The following is a 20,831-nucleotide window of genomic DNA, read 5'->3' as shown; positions in this document are numbered from 1 at the left end:
TTTTTCTTTATTATAATTTATTTCATCTCAAAATGTCAAACTCAAACCAGAACCACAAACGAAAACAGTGTTTAGTAGACGACTCCTAAAATGTAAACCTATTTCACACTGTCATTGATATTATTAACCCTAATTATCTCATAATTAAGTAAATCGTCTATATTTTTCATTTATTATCCGCTAATTATATACAATTATCCATTTTTCGTTTATATCTTAAAATCAATTCAAACCATAACCACAAACGAAAACGGTGTAAGGTAGACGACGCCTAAACATGTCAACAAACCAACGCCATTGGCAGAGGTCCTTATCATCATTTATCCTAATTATCTCTTAATCAAACAGATTACCTACGGTTTTAATGGTTTTTTCACTTGTGTATAATTATCCCAGTTGCATAATAGTAAATAAAATCAATTCAAACTTTAACCGCATACGAAAAGTTTAGTAGACGACGCCCAAAACGTAAACAAACCTCCCTTAACCAAATCCATCATTTGCCTTAATTACCATTAAATTATCCAATTTGCTAATAAATTATGTTATTAATTATTTTCTTACTGGTTACTTAAAATTATCCACCAATTGACCTATAACAAAGTAAAACGATTGAAACCACTTATAAACCAGAACCACAAACTTAAATACCCTCGAATAGAAGACGCCCGAAACGTAAACAAATAAGCGACGCCATGAACTGGCGGTCCTGAATTCAAATGTCTGTTAATTAAGTATTCTATCATTCCCGTCTTAATACAGTGAGATAGTATAAGTTATAGACTGTATTTAGGTTATAAGTAGACTGTGAATACTCTGAATAGACTGTATATTGACTATAGACTGCATGGAAGGGCTATTGCAGCCTAAGCTTGGAAGGACATCGCTGCTTCGGTGAGTTCCAGGTGGTATTTCTAAGTACTAGCTCCGTGCCTGTTTTTATCTTGGAAACTGCTTTTTTCTACACTTTTAGGGCTGCTGATAATGGAGGTGAGTTTGTTTCTTGTCGGCCAACTGTTATTTGTCCGTTAACTCGACTCAACAGTAAAGGTTTTGGGTGGGGGAGAACACAGAAATGGAGCGGACATGTTTACGTTGTGGAAACGTCCCCTGGAGGAGGAAAAGTGAGGAATGGCGCAAGTAGGGGGTGGGAGGAGGAATGCGCAAATACAGAACAGTTTGGGAACAAGACTGGGTAGCAATGAAACGTTGGGGGTTTGGGGGGGGGGACGCAACACTGCCTGGTAACAGGCAAGGGGACAAAGAACATGTGACTGACAGAAATAAAAGTTCACCTCCTTTACCGGCATCCCAAAAAGTGTAGAAAAAGCAGCTTCCAAGGTAAAAACAGACCTCGGGTTTCATAAATTAATATGCAAAAAAAAAACACAATCCGATATACTAAGAAAAGTAGCCCCAGTAAACTTACCTTAGAGACTCCGAGCCTGCACTCACTACCGCACCGGGGGCGGTATTTGTTCCGACACAATATACAAACCCTCGGTCCTTTACATTAGGAATTACTTTCAGGCGTAGGCTGGAAACAGCCGTTAAACTCTTGAGCAAGGTGGTTAGGCAGTAATTACCGCCAAGTAGGCGGGGATACCCGCCTGCCTGGGTGTAAACATTCCAGTTTGCTTTCGGCCATCATGCATTGCCGACGTGATTTTGGTTCTCTGCTTGACTGTCGTTAAGCTCTTATTATCCCGGTGGGATCTTCCTGTATTTTTGTTTATATATACGTGTGTTTGATATTTATTAATACAAACCCACGATTTGTGATAACCTTGCATAAGCCGTTGTTCCCTGCCTTGTCTTGGGTTTGACTGGTAAAGGGCGTAATTGGAGTAGCAGCGTAACCAAGTGGTAATGCTTCCTTCCAGCAGCCCTTTATGTAAATACTAAAGGCGCCCCTGTTTCGGAGATATAGTTTGGGACGTAATATCTTCACTCCCCTACATTCATCGGGACGTAAGAGTTCGTTCCCTTCTTGGGCTTCCAGCCCTATTAAATTTTGTAAGGGGCATCACTAATTCCTTCCTACTTGCTGAGTGTTACTCGCCACCTGCACTTGGAGAATTACGGGCTGGGTGGGAGGTTGCGGGTTAATCGAGCAAGCTCCGCTTCCACGGCGCCCTTGGTGGCCTCCTCTGTCTTTTTTTTTTTTTTTTTCTCTTCCATGTAGGTTCTTCCTACTCCCCTTAGTAGATCTCTCTCCTTCGCCTCTTCGCCGCTTGTCGGGTGAAGACCAGTATGGGAGCAATCGGCGACCTGCTTCTAGAGTACCTCCTCCCTAATCTCTTAAGGCAGTTCCTCTTGTAGCGAAAGGAGTCTCCTTTACTAATCATCTCTGCTTTTCTTTCAGGTTGACAGTGAGCATTGCAGACACAACAGTAGTTGGCTGGATATATCAAAGGATATCTCGCATGAAGCAGTCCCGACATTCATTCAGTGTTGCTTTGGGATCGACCACAATACCTGGTTAGATGACATATTTCCACGTTGGGATCATTCTGACTCTGTTCCCGCCGATGTCATTGCTGGTCTTCATGTATGCTGTTGCAATGCCTCCAGCGTATCTGTGGTCCATCTGCTCCTGCTGTTCCATGTGTTATGCTCTTGTCAACTCGACGACAGACTGTGGGCTGCTCTTCCTGGTCTCCTGCTGCAGCTGCCCTGATTGTTCCTGTCACTGCTGGTGACTTTCAAGTGACATTTCTGTCCGTTGCAGTAGCTCCTGCCTTCCGAACCGCCAACGTAGCTCCTGCATCGGGTGTCCTGATCGTGCCCGCTACTCCTCGTAGTGGTCGTGCCCGGGGCCGCTTCCGTTGTGTTCCTGCCAGCTGCCCTGGAGGTTACGATGTCTGCCATCCTGTAGAAGATGTTGGCATGAAGGGGAAGGAAGTCGCCTTGTGGAAGTGATGTTCCTGGCCGTTGCAATAGCTCCTGCCCTCTGAACCTCTGCCGTAGCTTTTGCATCGGCTGTCCTGATCATTCCTGCTGCTTCTCCTGGCGGTCGTGCCTGTGGCCGCTTCCGTTGCGTTCCTGCCAGCTGTCCCAGAGGTTACGATGTCCGCCATCCTGTAGGAGATGTTAACGTGAAGGGTAAGGAAGTCACCTTGTGGAAGTGACGTTCCTGGCCATTGCAGTAGCTCCTGTCTTCCAAACCTCTGCCGTAGTTCTTGCATTGGCTGTCCTCCTGGCGGTCGTGCCCGGGGCCGCTCCCGTTGTGTTCCTGCCAGCTGCCCCAGGGGTTACGATGTCTGCCATCCTGTAGAAGATGTCGGCGTGAAGATGAAGGAAGTCGCCCTGTTGAGGTGATGTTCCTGGCCATTGCAGTAGCTCCTGCCTTCCGAACCGCTGCCATAGCTCCTGCATCGGCTGTCCTGATCATGCCTGCTACTTCTCCTGGTGGTGGTGTCCCGGGCCGCGTCCGTTGTGTTCCTGCTGGACTGCCCTGGAGGTTACTATGTTTCGTGTCCACCATCCTGTAGAAGATGTCACAGTGGAGGTGAAGGAAGCCGCCCTGTGGAAGTAGCCGCCGTCTTCTTCATCTTATCTTCGTTTTCTTCTGCTGCGTCTTCCCTTCCTCTCCCGAGGTCTAAGGGGGTCCCAAGAATCGGACAGATCTCCGTCGGCCAAAGGAGAGGAAGGCTGCTTCTTCCCCTTGATGCCATTGGATGTCTAGGGACTGCGTCCTTCCGAGGAGGCAGTGGGTCTCTCGTTGGCTCTTCCCAACCTTCGGGTTAGGAAACCGATTTGCATAGCCCTGGGTTTTGTATTTCGGAAGCTGAGGGCGCGCAGACCTCAGTTTGCGATCCCTGTTCCCGAGTCCCAGAGGTTCCGCCTCTAAGACGGGGCTGCTCAGGCGCTGGTTGCGAAGCCGCTCCGAGTGCTCGAGATTCTGTGGAATATCGAGTATCCCAATCTGGTCTGGAGAGATTTTCCTTGGCCCAGTTCGGGAGCAGTGCGATAGAAAGGGCCGAGGCACCCAGGTGTCTCGGCTCCTCTTCCTGCCAGCACCACAAGCGCTCCCTGAGTGCTTGCCAGTGCTCGGTCGGGTTCCCAGCCTGGTGTCTTGATCCTGTCGGTTCAAACATCAGAAGAAGCAGGGAAGAGATTCCCTTCAGGAGTCCTGCGGGACTTCTAAGGGACTGACTCTCTTCCGGGAGACAAGTTTCTCGTTGATAATTCGCATTCTCCTGTGGGATCTTGCGTTTGGGGGCCAGCGAGAGCCTAGCCTGAGGCCACTCCTCGTTGCCAGTCTTGGAAGTCTGCGTCTAAGACTGGTTCTGTGCTTGGCTCTTTCGATCTATTAGGAAACAAAGCAGCCGAACTCCTGATTTTTGGAAGTCTTTTGTGGGTAGCCTGAATTCTATGAATCACGAGCGCTCTCCTTACGAGAGGCACAGGACGAGAGAAAGTGCCGAGACACCCAGGTGTCTGGTTGCCGGGACACCCAGGTGTCTGGGTGTCGAGACGCCAGGTGTCTCGATACTGCCCGCCAGCTGCTTCGGTTGCTCGGCCAGGCTCCATTCTTGTGTCTCGAACTTTAGGGTTCGAGCATGCAAGATAGCAGACACAGAATTCCCCTTTGAACCTTCTCAAGAGGCCTCGGCCTCGAAGGAGTTTCGAGTTCCGGAAACCAGCAATTGTTCACAGCAGATGAGTCCGGCCTGCCCAGTTACGATTGTGTTCGCGCGATGGATAAGGGCTCGCCCCGGTTGGCGCGCTACTAAGACTGGCTCGGCTGGCTCATCTCGCCCCGCCTGCCTCCCAGTCCGCCGTTGATACCAACCAGCTGGATCGTGTTCAGAATTTCGCCCTACTCGGTTTTTTTCCAATCGGGTTCTCGGATATGTTCGAGTGAACTTTTGCTCTTCCCAGGAAAGCACTTTGCCACGGCTCAAGTGCTCTTCTTCACCCATGTGGCAGTAATCTCCTTGCTTGATTATCGCCACGGTCCGCCCTCCTGCTTATCTTACTGGCAGGACAGGTAGGGATACTCTTTTCCTCACCTGTTCTCTTCTCCTCACGGTTGTTCTGAGAGCGCGAGACGGACAGAGAGCTCCGGACGGATTATCTTCGGAGTTCGGCTGCCTGGCGTGCTTTGGGTGTCCATTCCCCGATTCTCTTGTATAACCAGGTAGCCGAGGAGGGTTTCATGGGATCTGTCAAGGTCTCCCTCCAAGGGGAGAGGTAATGTACAGGAGTTTCTCGCATCGGAAACAGCGAGGGTCTTCCTCTTCAAGTTGCGATCGTCCCCGTGTTCTCGGAGAACTTTGTGACGACGAATCGGCGCGAGGATCCCCGGGACAGGACCTTGGCTCCCCCAATGAATAACCTTCATCGCTCACAACCCTTGCAGTTCCTGAGGGGCCGAGAGTGTCAGGGACCGCAGCGGTCCTGGCTTCCGAGAGCGTTCTCGACCTGATGAATTCTTTTCTTCGATGGAGTTAATTCAGGTCGAGACACCAAGCTTCCACCCCTGCCTCGACAGAATATGAATTCTTCTTGCCTCAAAGGGTCTTGCCGACTGCAGTTTTTTGGGCAATTCTGGTGCTAAGAAGAAGGACTTTGTTCCAGTTCGGATCTCCGGTTTCGTAAGTCTGGAGTTGGCTCGACCCTTAGGAATGAACCTTTACTTGGTTCTGCCTTTCTCTTTCAGAGATTTGCCAGATACCCCGGTAATCAAGGTTCGCACCAGGGCACTGACTTTTCCTTTGGACAATGGCCAAGAACTTTGGGTCTTAGTCATCTCAACTCGACCTTGAGCTCAAGCCAGCCCCCCTCATCTCCTTAGCTAAGAAGTCCTAGGCTTCAGAAGAAGATTGCAACTGCTGATGCCTGGACGAAATGATACTTATCAAGTCTCTGGAACTGGCAGCGACATTGCCGAGACCTGGGAATGGATTCCTTCAGGGGCAGTATCTATTTCCCTTAGGTCTCGGCAATTCTTTCCATCGAACTTCCATCCCGCCTCCTCTCCCATGCTTCGATTCTGGAAATGCCAGCCCGGCTAGAGCTAATTGCCTCGGTACCCTGTCATCTTGCAGAAGCTTCCCCATGGTAGAGAATGGAAGTCTGCTTCCTTTTCTCTGTTCTTTCCTCTTCGATGTATTAGGAAAGAGTTAGGCTAATGCTTGATCGAAGGAACCTTCGAATATGCTTTGCATATTCCCCTCACATCTTGTGTCTACAACGGATTCACAGATTGAGGAATAGGTGCACACTGGTAAGACCTTGTCTTGAAGGTGTGTGACCGAGACGATTAGTACCTTCTCATCACTGTCCTGGGCTCAGGGGCAGCCTTTTGGCCAGTCCGAGAATTCAGGATGGGTTTTTGGCACTCACTGGTCAGGTGTTTTAACAACAAAACCACAGTAGTGGCATTTTTTTCGACAAACAAGAGGCAATCGTTTTTTTTCCTCCTGTTTCATCTCGACATTTGCAGGTACTACGAAAAGTGTTGTTCTATTGCACACTCGACAGCTAAATTAACCAGATGCATTCCTGGTGGGGATGTATAGGTAGGCAAGCCTGGCCTCGGGTTTGAGTGATCGGGACGGAACATACTGTTCACTCTTTCTTCACGAAGATTCATGCAGACTGCTCGACTGAGAAATCCCTACCATCTTTCTGTTGCCTCCCTGCACACACGTCGGTAGATTTTTTCTCGCTCCTTCATACCAGAACAGGGGCCGCTCTGTTGAGGCATGCTGTCTTTTTGGTGAAAACTCGATATCGACGTTTTTTCCCTCCGTATTTGTCCGTTTTGCTAGGGGTTCACAAGCATTGCTCACCCCAAGTTATAGACAAATACCTGAAGACTTCGCCTTCATCCGACCTGATTGCCGAGGCATCGAGAAGAATTCCACTTGACCCAACCTCCTGTAGCAGCTACACAAGAAGCAGTTCTTGAGGCAGTACATCCCTGTGTGTTCAGGACTGGGAGACCTTCCAGCTTTCCTTGCAAGCACAGGCTTTCTTGCCGAGTGGCAACGGATATAGCTGGATATCCCTTGAAGTCCTCTGCAACACTGTCCCAGGGACTGGATCCGTCTTTGCTGGTGGTGTCGTTGTCGGAACTTCTTCTCAGGTCAGAGTCGCCGTCAAGTCTGGACTTCCTCGTCTTCTCTGCCGAGGGTTGCTTCTCTCCCTTTCATTTTGAAGAAGAACCAGTTCCCTGCGACCTAGTCTTCTATCTGAAGTAGCCTTCGTCTCCTCAGTCGAGAGTTAGCTACGGAAGAGAAGCTTCTTCAGTCGTGCTCTCCCAGGGAACTGTTTCCTGGGTGGCATGTGACTCTCGTCTAGGGTTCCTGTCCATGCTCTGCACGCACCTTACAAGAGGAGTCGGATAGAGATATGCCCTCTTAGGGCCATCTCTCATCTTACCCTGGCCTTGGCGTAGAAGATGGAAGAACAGGGATGGGGATCATACCTCGACTCCTTCTGGGATGTCGTAGGTGGACTCCGAATTCATTGGCACCTACTGTCAGGTTCGAGTCCTTCTTGTTCCTCTCCTCATTGGACTTTGTGTCAATGATCCAGATCATTCGTTACTTTGTCCTATTAGGGAGCTGTGGTACTTTCCGAAAGGCTCGACATTCCTAACCTGGATGTCGTCAACATTTTTGCTAGTACTGTCTCTCCCAAGGAAGAAGTGTCTAAGGACACATCTTTCTCCTGACTTTGTGAAGCGATCAAGGAGGTACTTGGCAGTTGACGACGACGATACCGATACCTTCCACCCAAGAGCTCATGAAGTCGATGGCTTGGTCCATCCCTCACATTCCGGAAGTTTCTGTCGGTCTGGAAGCAAGACGTGGTCTCTTAGACCACATTCTTGTCTTCTCCCTTCGGTCTTGCCCACAGGCCCTTGGAACCCTTTTTCCTTGGGTCTGTGGTGGCTGCTCAACAAGTTGTGTTGTCTTACCCGGCTCCTTCAAGAGGACGAGTAGCATCTCGCCTAAGGTGTTGGTTCTGGAAGTGAGAAGGATTCCGAGAGTGACTGGCCTCTCTTCCTCCTCCTTCCCCGTCCTCCAACTTCTCCTCCTTAGGGATGAGAATAGGACTCGAACCAATAGCTGCTGGAACTGGCACTGATGCGGTAAGACTACACATCGAGCACCCATTCTATTTTTCTTATAGAATCATAGAAGCAATTCCGCTCCTTCCTCTAGCAAGGGGAGGAAGGAGAGACTGGCAATAAGGGAACCCTATCTCGGCTTTCCCTTACTGCCTCCGACTCTAGATCCTTCCAGCCTATTTCGTAGGAGTTACGTTTCCTCACTCATGCGAAAAGGTCCAGTATCTGACATTTGATCTTGCAGTTCCTACACTCTGATCAATATGTCAGAGGCATGGTACTCCTCCTCCCTCTTTTGATCAGGAGGAGTAACCCAGGTGTGCAGAACTCCAGTCAGTTCAGGAGACTCACTCAGATTCCTCCCTCCAACCAGTGAGTCTTCCTAATGTAAAGGACCGAGGGTTTGTATATTGTGTCGGAACAAATAACAATTTTTAAATTAAATTGTATTTTTCCTAACTATACAAACCCGAGGTCCTTTACACTTTATGCCCACCTCATGCCACCCCTCAATCTGAACCTGGACTGAAAGGCAAATTGGAATGTTTACACCCGGGCAGGCGGGTATCCCCGCCTACCTGGTGGTAGTTACTGCCTAACCACCTTGCTCAAGAGTTTAACGGCTGTTTCCAGCCTACGCCTGAAAGTAATTCCTAATGTAAAGGACCTCAGGTTTGTATAGTTAGGAAAAATACAATTTACTTTAAAAATTGTTATTTTTCACTTAGAAATATTCACTAATTATTGTATTTTCATATAATTTTCATGACTAAATGCACTTTTTGTGATAAAACTATTAAAATACTCAGGTATAAGCATTTTAGAGTTTTTTTGTGTTTAAACTATCAAAATAGGCAGTTCTAATTGTTTTTAGAGGGGTTTTAAGTATTTGCAGATTTACTGTAGTATTCTTCTTGCATTTTAACACATTTTTAAGTATTTGTTAATTTATCTTTTTTCTTTTATAATAAGTGGGGTCTTTTCTTCTTGTATTTCCCTTTACCTCATTTTACTTCTTCCTAATGACCACCATATTCTTTGGAAGCTTGATTGTTCCTACACGATGTACAAACCATCGGTCCTTTGCATTAGGAATTGCTTACGGCGAAGCTGGACATGGCCGTTAAACTCTTGAACAAGGTGGTTAGGCAGTAACTAGATATAAACATTCCAGTTTGTTTTCGTCCGTCATGGTTTGCAGACGTGTTTTCGGATCTCTTTGACAGACTGTCGTTGAACTCTTATTTATCCCAGTGGGATCTTTCTGTTTTTGTGTATAGATTATGTGTGTTTAATATTTATTGAAACTGTATTCAAACCCACAATTTGTGATAGCCTTGCGTAGGCCGTCGTTCCCCAGCATCTGTGTCTGGGGTGTGGCGCCCTGGGGCTTAATTTTGTAGAGTGGTGTAACCAATGGCAATGCTTCTCTTCCTGTAGCCCATTATATATTGATGCTTTCCCCAGTACATTCAGAAATTAGACTGGGACGTAACAAGTTCACTCCGCTTCTTTGGGCTCTTGCCCTCTGTCTGCTAGGGTGTGACTGGTTGCTCTTGCCGCCTACTTGTGGAGTGGTTCCGGGGGAACTTTGGAGGAGGGTTGCTGGGCATCGTCGGTAAGTTTGCTTTCACAGTGCCCTTGGCGGCCTCTCATTCGTCATTGTTTCTCTCTCTGACTTCTTCTTCTGTTTCTCTCCCCTTCGCCTCTTCGCTCGCTCTTGGGCGAAGATCGTGGTGTTGTGGGGGGGGCAGGTGTCGGGCAACCTCTTTCAGGGGCCTCCTCTTGCTTCGTAGGGCATTTTCCCACGGAGCGAAAGGAGTCACCTTCTACTAATCATCTTTGTTTTTTCTTTTAGGTTGACAGTGAGCATCGTAGGCGCAACAGAAGTTGGCTAGATAACCCAGTTTGAGATATCTTAGCCTGAATAAATCCCGACGTTCACACAGTGTTTGCTTCAGGATCAACCACAGTACCTGGTTGGGATAGCATAGGTCCATGTTGGTGTCGCTCCAACTCTGTCCCCCGTCGATTGGATCAATCACTGTTATTTGCTGGCTCATGTATGCTATGGCACTGCCTCTGACATATCTGTGGTCCCATCTACTCCTGCTGTGCTTCCTGTTTTATTGCTCCTGTTGACTCGGCGACAAGTCTCTGGGCAGCTCATCCTGGTCTCCTGCTGCAGCTGCCCTGATTGCCCTGTTGCTACTGGTGGCGTTCCTGTGGTATTTCTGGCCGTTGCTGTAGCTCCTGCCTTCCAGACTGCTCCTGTAGCTCCTGCATCAGCTGTCCTGATCGCGTCTGCTGTTTCTCCTGGTGGTTGTGTCCTGGGCTGCTTGTGTTGTGATCCTGCCTAGCTGCCCTGGAGGTTCCGATGTTTCATGTCTACCATCCTGTAGAAGATGTTAGAGTGGAGGTGAAGGAAGTTGCCCTGTGGGAGGTAGCCGCCGTCTTCTTCTGCTTCATCTTCGACTTTGTCTTCTGCTGCCTCTCCCTTCCTCTCACGAGGTTCAAGGGGGTCCCGGGAATCTAGATAGGTCTCCATCGGCTGAAGGAGAGGAAGGCTGCTTCTTCCCCCTTGAAGTCCTTAATTGGGCATCTAGGGACTGACTCCTTCCGAGGGGGCAGTGGGTCTCTCATTGGCTTTTCCTGACCTTTGGGTTGGGAACCAATTCGACCCCTGGGTTTTGTGTTTCGGGAGCCGCGGGTGCTTCCGTTACCAGTCCTAGAGGTTCTGCCTCTAAGACGGGTGCTGCTTCGGGCGCTTGTTCGTGAATCGCTTCAAGTGCTTGGAATTCTGTGGAATATCGAGTATCCTGATCTGGCTGGAGAGTAATCACTCTAGCCCAGTTCGGGAACAGCGTGAGAGAAAGGGCCGAGGCACCCAGTTGTCTTGGCTCTTCCTGCCAGCACTACAAGCACTTACCAGTGCTCAGTCAGGTTCCCAACCTGGTGTCTTGATCTTATTGGTTTGAACACCTGAAGAAGCATGGAAGAGGTTCCCTTTGGGAGTCCTGTGGAACTTCTAAGGGACTGCCTCTCTCCTGGGAGGTATTTTTCTCTCGTTGCCTCTTTCCGCTCTTGGGTAGGAACCTATTCGCATTCTCCTGTGGCGTCTCGTGTTTCGGGGGCCATGAGAGCGTGGCTTCTCAAGGCCGTGCCTGGCTCTTTTCGATTTCTTGGGAAGCCGAAAGGGGCTGCTCTTGATGATTATTCTTCAAGATTTGGGAGTCTCATAGGGTGCTCGAATTCTGTGAATCACAAGTGCTCTCCTGGCGAGAGGCATAGGACAAGAGAAAGTGCCAAGACACCCGGGTGTCTTGGTGCCTGGCGTCTCGGCACCTGGGTGTTTCAACACTGCGTGCCAGCTACATCGGTTGCTTGGCCAAGTTTCATCCTCATGTCTCGGACCTTAGGGTTCAAGCACGCAGGATAGCAGACACAGAATCCCCCTTTAAACCTTCTTCTCGAAGGGCTTTGCTCGTCCTGCATGCCTCCCAGTCCAGAGCGTGTCCGCACGATCGGCTTGGTTTGGAGCGGCGGGATTCACCCCCGCTCGATTCTTCTGAATCGGGTTCTTGACACTGTTCAAGTGAACTTTCTGCACTTCCCAGGAAAGCACTTTTGCCACAGCACAAGCGCTCTTCTTTCCCAGTGTTGCAGTCATCACCTTCGGTTGATTATTGGTCACGGTCTGCTTCTCCTGCTGGTCTTATGGCAGGATAGGTAGGAGTGCTCTTTTCTCCTCACCTGTTCTCTTTCCTCTCTGTTGTTCCGAGAGGTGCGAGACGAACAGAGAGAACTCCAATGAATTTGTCTTTCTTCAGATTATGGCGGCCAGGATATGCTTTCGAGATTGGTTCCCCGATCGTCTGATAGTACAACCAGGTGGCCAAGGAGGGTTTCTTTGGATCTGTCAAGTCAAGGTTTTCCTCCAGGGAGAGAGAGGTACGAGAGCTTCACGCTTCGGAAGCATTGGGGGTGTTCCTCTTTTAAGTTATAATCTCCCTCGTTTCTCGGAGAATTTTGCGCCGATTTGTCAGCACGAGGATATCTGGAACAGGACCACGGTTTCCCTGATGAAATCATCGCTCATAACCCTTACAGTTCCAAAGGGGCCAAGAGTTTCGATGGGGTCACTTAGTCCTTGCTTGCGAGAGCATTCTCGACAAGATGAATACCTTTTCATCAGACAAGTTCATTCCAGTCAAATCTCCAAGCTCCCCCCCTTCCTCAACTGAGTACAATTCTTCTCGCCTTGGAAGGGTCTTGCTGACTGCAGGTTGTTGTGACTGATTCGTCTGGACTGGGATCTCTCTTTGCTTCTCCTTACTGTGAAGGGTATTCTCTTCCACAACAAGAGGCGGCGATCCTTGAGGACACCTTTTTGGTTGCCCCCAGGAAGTCTTCTGATAGACCCATGTTCCGTCTGGAGACTGTTCCTGTCCAGGAGTGGGTCTTCCTACACCAGGCAGCAACCTGTGGGCAATTCTGGTGCTAAGAAGAAGGACTTTCTCCTAATTCAGATCTCCAGTTTCGGAAGTCCCGAGTCGGCTCGACCCTTAGGAATGGACCTTTACTCGGTACTGCCTTTCTATTTCAAAGATTCGCCAGATACCATGGCAGTCAAGGAATGTGCCAGGGCTCTGGTTTGTCCTTTGGACAATGGCCAAGACCTTTGGGTCTTCGTCATCTTGGCTCAACCTTAGGGTCAAGCCAGCCCTCCTTGACTCCTACAAAGTCCCAGGCTTTGGAAGGAGATCACAGAAACACACAGCCCTCTTCTTCCCTTCTGGGAAGGTGCGCATACTTCTGTCTTTCCACCCTCTTTTCCATACAGAAAGAGGGCAGAGGGGAAGAGAGGAAGAAGTATCAACCATACAGAAGTTCTCCTGCAGATGACTAGATGAAATGATACTCGAGTCTCTGGACCTGATAGTAACATTTCCCAAGACCTGGGTATAGATTCCTTCAGGAGAAGTATCTACTTCCCTTGGGGTCTCAGCAAATCTTTTCATCAGACATCCGTCCCGCCTCCTGTCCTGTGTTCCCGATTTGGGAAATGCCAGCTCGGCTAGAGCTAATCTTCTTGGTATCCTGTTATCTTGCAGAAGCTTCCTCACAGGTCAGCTTCACCTTCATTCTCGTCTTGGAGAATGAAGGAGGCCTGCTTCCAGTCCTCCATCCTTCTTTCCCCTTTGAAGGATGGGCAAAGATTTAGGCTAATGTTTGACTGACAAGGAACCTTCGTATCATGTGTTTACTCATGGATGCATTGATCGAGGAATAGGCGCACACCTGTAAGACTTTGTCTTGAAGGTGTGTGACCAAAATGAAAAGTACCTTCTCATCAACGTCCTAAATCTCAAGGCAGCCTTTTGGCCCTCTCTGAATTTTAGGATGGGGTTTGCGACACTCAGTGGTTTTGTTGATCGACAACACCACAGTGGTGACATACGCCATCAAAACAAGAGGGAATCACTTTTTCCTCCTGTTGCATATGTTGACATCCCCATTGGGGAATGTATTGGCAGACGAGCTCGGCCTTGGGTTTGAGTAACCGAGACAGTGTGCTCGTCACTCTTTTCTCCACGCAGAGACTGCTGGACTCGGGGATTCATGTTGTCTTTTGTTTGCTCCCCAGCACAACAAAAGTCTGTAGTTTTTTTTCTTCCCTCTCCTTCGTACCCGACCCATGGGCTGCTACAGTGAGGCATGCTCTCTTTTGGGAAACATTGATATCTACGTCTTTCCGCCATATTTGTCTGTTTCACTAGGGGTTTAACAAGCATTGCTCACCTCGAGTTATAGACATGCTGGAAGACCTTGCGTTTTGCCCAACCTGATAGCCCTGCTTCTGCAGCATCGAGAAAGTTCTCCTGACCCAAGCAGCTATACAAGAAGCGATTCTTCAGGCAGTACATCCCTGTGTGTCCAGGAATAGGAGACTTTCTGGCTTCCCTTGCAAGCGTAAGCTTTCTTGCTGAGCGGCAACGGATATAACTGGATATCTCTTGAGGTCCTCTGCAGCTCTATTCCAGTTGCTGGATCCATCTTCACTGGATGGTGTTATCGACGGAACTTCTTCTTGGGCAGAGTCGCTCTTCAGCAGGTCGCGGACTTTCTCGACATCTTCACTGAGGGTTGCTTCTCTCCGATTCAGTTGTGAAGAACGTAGGCCCTTGCTACCTAGTATTCCATCTGAAAGAAGCCTTTTTTCCTCAGTTAAGATTTAGCTACTGATGAGAAGCTTCTTTTGGTCTTGCTGTCCCAGGGAACTGAGGTCCCTGGGTGGCATGTGACTCTCGTTTAGGGTTCCTGTCTCATGCTCTGCACGCCGCCTTGCGAGAGTCGTCAGACTGAGATCTGTCCTCTTAGGACCATCTCTCGTCTTGCTCCGGACTTGCCATAGAAGATGGATGATCTTCATGGACCTTCTCTGAGGCAAACCTACAGGGAAGGGGATTAATACCTCGACTGCTTCTTGGATGTCAAAGCGGATTGGCCTTTGTATCGATGATCCAGATCAATCGTTACTTTGTTCTGTTAGGGAGCTGCGTTACTTTCTGAAAAGGTTCAACTTTCCTAACCTGGATGTCCTTGGCTTTTTCACTAAGTACTATCTCTTCCTAGAAGTGTCTAAGGACACTTCTTTCTCCTGGCTTCGTGAAGCGATTGGAAGGATGTACTCTGCAACTGGCGACAACGGTACCTGTACAATCCACCCGAGAGCTCAGGAAGTCGATGGCTTGGTCCATCCCTCGCATTCCGGAAGATTCTGTCGGTCTGGAAGCAAGACGTGTTCTCATAGACCACACTCTTGTCTTCCTATGGTCTTGCCCACAGGCCCTTGGAACCTTTTTTCCTTGGTCCTGTGGTGGTGCTCAACAAGTTGTGTTTTCTTACCCGTCTCCTTCAAGAGGACAGGGAGCATCTTGCCTAAGGTGTTGGTTCTGGAAGTGAGAAGTCTTCCAAAAGTGACTGGCCTCTCCTCCTCCTCCTCCTTCCTTGTCCTCCTACTTCTCTTCCTTCGGGATGAGAATAGGACTTGAACCAACACTTGCTGGATCTGGCATCTGATGCGGTAAGACTACACATCGAGCACACGTTTTTTTTTCTCCTAGAATCATAGAAGCAGTTCCACTCCTTCCTCTAGCAATGGGAAGAAGGAGACTCTGGCAATAAGGAAATCCCTATCTCAGCTTTTCCTTACTGCCTCCGACTCTAAGATTCTTCCATCCTATTTCGTATGAGTTACATTTCCTCACTAATGTGAAAAGGTCCAGTATCTGACATTTGATCTTGCAGTTCCTACACGCCGATCAGTATGTCAGAGGCACAGTACTCCTTGCTCTTTTGACCAGGAGGAGAAGCCCAGGTGTGCAGAACTCCAGTCAGTTCAAGAAACTCACTCAGATTCCTCCCTCCAGCCAGTGAGTCTTCCTAATGTAAAGGACCGATGGTTTGTATATTGTGTAGGAACAGATCACAATTTTTAAAAGTAAATTGTATTTTTCCTAACTATACGAACCAGAGGTCCTTTGCATTACATATTATACCCGCATCATGCCACCCCTCAATCTGAAACCTGGGCCCAAAGGCCAAAGGCAAACTGGAATGTTTACATCCGGGTAGGCGGGTATTCCCGCCTACCTGGCGGTAGTCACTGCCTAACCGCCTTGTTCAAGAGTTTAAAACGGCTGTGTCCAGCTTTGCCATAAATTATTCCTAATGTAAAGGACCTCAGGTTTGTATAGTTAGGAAAAATACAATTTACTTTAAAAAACTGTGGTTTTAAATGTTAACATATCAAACACATACCACAAAGTATAAATAATGTGTTGTTCCTATACAATATACAAACCTTTGGTCTTTATCATAGCAGTTACCTTCAGTGAAGCTGGACACAGCTGTTAAATTTTTAAGAAGGTGGTTTGGTAGTTAAGTACTGGACAACCTGATGGGAGTCCTGACCCCTTGTCAGTAGAGCATCACTTTACCTTTGGCCTTGACATGGTGTGGATGTGCTGTGCGCTGTCTCTGCCCTGCGTTCCATTTGCTTCGCTTTGTTTGCTAAACATCGCTCTCTCCCAGTGGGATTATTCTTTTGTTCCAACACGATATACAAACCATCGGTCCTTTACATTAGGAATTACTTTTGGCGCAGGCTGGAAATAGCCATTAAACTCTTGAGCAAGGTGGTTAGGCAGTAACTACTGCCAGGTAGGCGGGAATACCCACCTGCCCAGATGTAAACATTCCAGTTTGCTTTTGGCCGTTATGCATTGCAGACGTGGTTTCGGATCTCTCTACCTGACTGTCATTAAGCTCTTATCATTCCAGTGGGATCTTTCTGTATTTTTGTGTATATATTACGTGTGTTTGATATTTATTAATACAAACCCACGATTTGTGATAACCTTGCATAAGCCGTCATTCCTGTGCGCTGTGTCTTGGGTTTGACGGCCAAGGGCATATTTAGAGACGTGTAACCGAGTGGTAATTCTTCTCTTCCAGTAGCCCTTTATTTAGATACCGAAGGCGTTCCCCTGTACATTCGGAGATATTAGATTGGGACATAATATCTTCGCTCCCCTATGTTGATCAGGACGTAAGAATTCCCTTACCATCTTGGGCTTCTGCCCTCCGTGTACAAGGGGCATGACTACTTCCTTCCTACTTGTGCTGAGTGTTGTTTTCGCCTGTTGCGCTTAGAGGCGCTTAGAGTTACGGAGGGGGGGAGGTTGCAGGCATCGTCGGTATATGCTCCGCTACCACGTCGCCCTTGATGGCCTCCCCTCCTTCCTTCCCTCTCCCTGTAGATCCCTCCTTATCTCTCTTTCGCCCTCTTCGCTCACTCGTCGGGCGTAGACTGTGAGGAGGGCGGGGAGGCGGGGGGGCCCCCGCAGGCAGTTGGGCGACCTCTTTTAGGGCCTCCTCTCGCTGCGTAGGGCAGTTCCCCTTGTAGCGAGAAGAGTCTCCCTCTACTAATCTTCTTTGCTTTTTCTTTCAGGTTGACAGTGAGCACCGCAGACACAGCAGTAGTTGGCAGGATATCTGAGGGGATATCTTGCATGATGGAGTCCCGACGTTCATTCATTGTTGCTTTGGAACCGACCACAGTACCTGGTTGGAATGACAGTTCCACATTGGGATCATTCCGACTCTGTTCCCACCGATGTGGATCGATTACTGTCATTGCTGGCCTTCATGTATGCCGTGGCACTGCCTCTGGCGTATCTGTGGTCCATTTGCTCCTGCTGCTTCCTGTGTTATGCTCCTGTTGACTGGACAGCAGTCTCTGGGTGGCTGTTCCTGGTCTCCTGCTGCAGCCGCCCTGATTGTTCCTGTCGCTGCTGGTGACTTTCATTCGACGTTCCTGGCCATTGCTGTAGTTCCTGCCTTCCGAACCGCTGCCGTAGCTCCTGCATTGGCTGTCCTGATCTTGCCTACTGCTTCTCCTGGTGGTCGTGCCTGGGGCTGCTTCCGTTGTGTTCCTGTCAAGCTGCCCTGGATGTTACGATGTCCACCATCCTGTAGAAGTTGTCGGATCACTCGAATTCTATGAATCATGAGCTCTCTCCTGACGAGAGGCACAGGACGAGAGAAAGTGCTGAGACACCCAGGTGTCTGGGTGCTGGGAAGCCAGGTGTCTCGATACTGTCTGCCAGCTGCTTTGGTTGCTTGGCTGGGTTTCATCCTTGTGTCTTGAACCTTAAGGTTCGAACATGCAGGATAGTAGACACAGAATTCCCCTTTGAACCTTCTTCTTGACGGGCCTCGGCCTCGAAGGAGTTTAAGAGTTTGGGAAACTAGCAATAGTTCACGGCAGACGAGTTCCGCCCTGTCCAGTTCCAATTGTGTTTGCGTGATCGGCTCGGCTTGGCTCAGCCCCTGGTCGCACTTGCGAGACTGGCTCGGCTCGGCTCAGCTTGCTCAGCTTGATCGCCCCGCCCAGCCCTTGGTCGCGCTTGCCAGACTGGCTCGGCTTGGCTCGGCTCGCCCCGCCTGCCTCCTAGTCCACCACATGCCTCCCAGTCTGGATCGCGTTCGTGTGATGAGCTCTGTTCGGTGCGGCTTGGCTTGGCCCCACTCAGTTGGAGTGAACTTTCTGTTCTTCCCAGGAAAGCACTTTGCCATGGCACAAGTGCTCTTCTTCCCCCGTGTGGCGGTAATTTCCTTCGGTTGATTACCGCTCGCGGTCTGCCTCTCCTGCTGGTCTTACTGGCAGGACAGGTAGGTGTACTCTTTCTCCTCACCTGTTCTCTTTTCCTCTCGGTTGTTCTGAGAGGCGCGAGATGGACAGAGAGAGCTCTTCGGAGTTCAGCTTCCTGGCGTTGCTTTGGGTGTCGGTTCCCCGATTGTCTTGTAGCACAACCAGGTAGCCAAGGAGGGTTTCATGGGATCTGTCAAGGTCTCCCTCCAAGGAGAGAGGTACAGGAGTTTCACGCTTTGGAAGCAGCGAGGGTCTTCCCCTTCAAGTTGCTATTGCCCTCGTTTTTCGGAGAAATTTGTGCTGATTTGTCAGCACGAGGATCCCCGGAACACGACTGCGGCTCCCCCAGTGAATACAGTTCTCACTATTCGCGGACTCACATATTCACGGATTTCTCTTTGGAACCTATCTACCCATTATTTGCAGAAGATTTGCCCATTCATGGTATTTTTCACTGAGAAATGTTCACCAAATACTGTATTTTCATCTCATTTTCATGACTAAATGATTTTTTTGTGATAAAACTATTAAAATACTCGGGTAATGGTTGAGTTATAATAATTCACCTTACAATAATTCGATTTTGCAGTGGGGTATGTAATTAATGCCGATACGACAATATTATTTATAAAATATTTTAAAATTTCGCACAGGCGCAGGCAGCAGCGTAATCAGGCAGTGAGAGAGACCAAATTACAATAGAGGACTTTTCCTCCATCTCTTTACCCCATCTTCTAGTTAAAAAAGTAAAGGAGAATGATAAAAGTATTGTTAGTAACGTTATATTTTTGTGTAAATGCGTACAGCCATAAACAATAGACCAAGAAACTGTTGGTTGCAACCGACCAAGAAACTGTTGTTTTGCTTATAACCTAATTGGATAACAACTCGATTGTAATTAAAATGGGAAAGAAAGTATTTTAATCAAAACTACTGGGTATGGAAGAGCACACACATTACTGTTATTTTTACGCCGATAAACGATAAATACATAAAACTTGTATTATGATGAAATCAAGTGACAATAGCTAATGAAATCTTGAATTTTTTTTTACACAAAACAAACGCCCCCAAATGGCCATCGTCATCTACTAATGAAAGTAGATAAAATCTTGAGGCGTATTTTTTTACAGGCACAAAACAAGCGGAAACCAAAAATCGTCCCAAAAATTTAATGCTTTGGGTCATCTGAAAATGATGTAAAACTTTCATTGAGTAGAAAAAAACTCCAAATTTTATTATTCTTCCTTTTGGAGCCATATTTTTTAGCTATACAGGCGCAGTTAACCCTGGAACATTCGTAAACCGGGAAATAATTTCTGATGGTTCCGTTTTTCCGAAGCCGGACCTGTCGTAAACCGGGGACTGCCTGTATAAACAAAACACTTCAAACGAAAAATAACCTTGCCCCATATAAATAAAGTAAAATCGTCGCTAACTAGAAATGAACTGAATTAAAAATCTTAAACATTTCCAAACCAAAACTTTCGCTATGATCGCAATTTATATTACAAAAAATATAATACAGTGAAATAATGGGGGCCAGAACCCACTTTCATTGAATTTTTCATAAAAAAACTCCAAATTTTGATTATTATTTTCCGCTTTACTGTATTTGGGAGCCTATATACTTAAACACTGTATTACTATTTTTTCTTCCGTCATAAAAAAGATCGTCCCATATTTGTAATGTTTACGTTCTGAGAATCAGCTGACTGAAGCTGTCTACTAGTGAAAGAATTAGGAAAATAACATTATGCCAAAAGAAACAAATTTATCAATGAAATTATTTTTAATTCTGTACATAAAAGATTATGATACAGTAATTCATATATGAGAGAGAGAGAGAGAGAAATGGTGTGTACTGTACAGCACAGTAGCTTGGGACGAGACTAAGTCTTGACTAAGTCTTGACAAGCTGGTGATGAGAGAGTATACAGTATCCTTGAGTTGCTTATGTATGAAATTCGGTTTTAATTATTTTTACAGTGATTTAAGATGAAATATCAACTTGATAAGAAACACTCACGTCCTTGTCCGAGTGCCTGTATTACTATTTTGATCTCCTAAAATAAAAAAATCGTCCCATATTTGTAATGTCCACGTTTGAGAATCAGCTGACTGAAGCTGCTCACTACTAACGAAAGAATTAAATAATTTTTCTAAAAGAAACAAAGAGAAATTATTTTTAATACATAAAAGTTTATCTACAGTAATTCATATTTCATTGAGAGAGCAAGAAAAGAGAGAGAAATGGTGTGTACTGTACAGCACAGTAGCTTGACTGTATACAGTATCCTTGACTGAATTTTAATTAAACAGTGATTTAAGATGAAACATCAACAGTGATAAATAATCACTCACGTGCCTTGCTTCCAACATTTCCAAACCAAAATTTTAATTTTTTGAATATCAGTGAAGCATATTTTTGTTTAATCATTTTGTACTGAATTATTTATATTGAACCAACAAAGCAATATTAAGAATATTAATGGAATTAATGAAATATTTGGATACAGTGAA

General features: G+C 47.3%; 1 long non-coding RNA gene across 1 annotated transcript in view; it reads left to right on the top strand.

Annotated features, from left to right (window-relative positions):
- The first annotated feature begins 662 nt into the window (after positions 1–662).
- Positions 663–20,831, top strand: part of LOC136855153 (uncharacterized) — a 31,325-nt gene continuing 11,156 nt past the window's right edge. The window contains exon 1 of the long non-coding RNA XR_010857928.1: positions 663–894. This is a non-coding gene — a long non-coding RNA (uncharacterized lncRNA). The remainder of the gene's footprint in view (positions 895–20,831) is intronic.

Source organism: Macrobrachium rosenbergii, chromosome 30, assembly GCF_040412425.1.
Source record: "Macrobrachium rosenbergii isolate ZJJX-2024 chromosome 30, ASM4041242v1, whole genome shotgun sequence".
NCBI lineage: Eukaryota > Metazoa > Arthropoda > Malacostraca > Decapoda > Palaemonidae > Macrobrachium > Macrobrachium rosenbergii.
The sequence above is the reverse complement of the archived record's forward strand: the minus strand, read 5'-3'. Positions and strand labels throughout refer to the sequence as shown.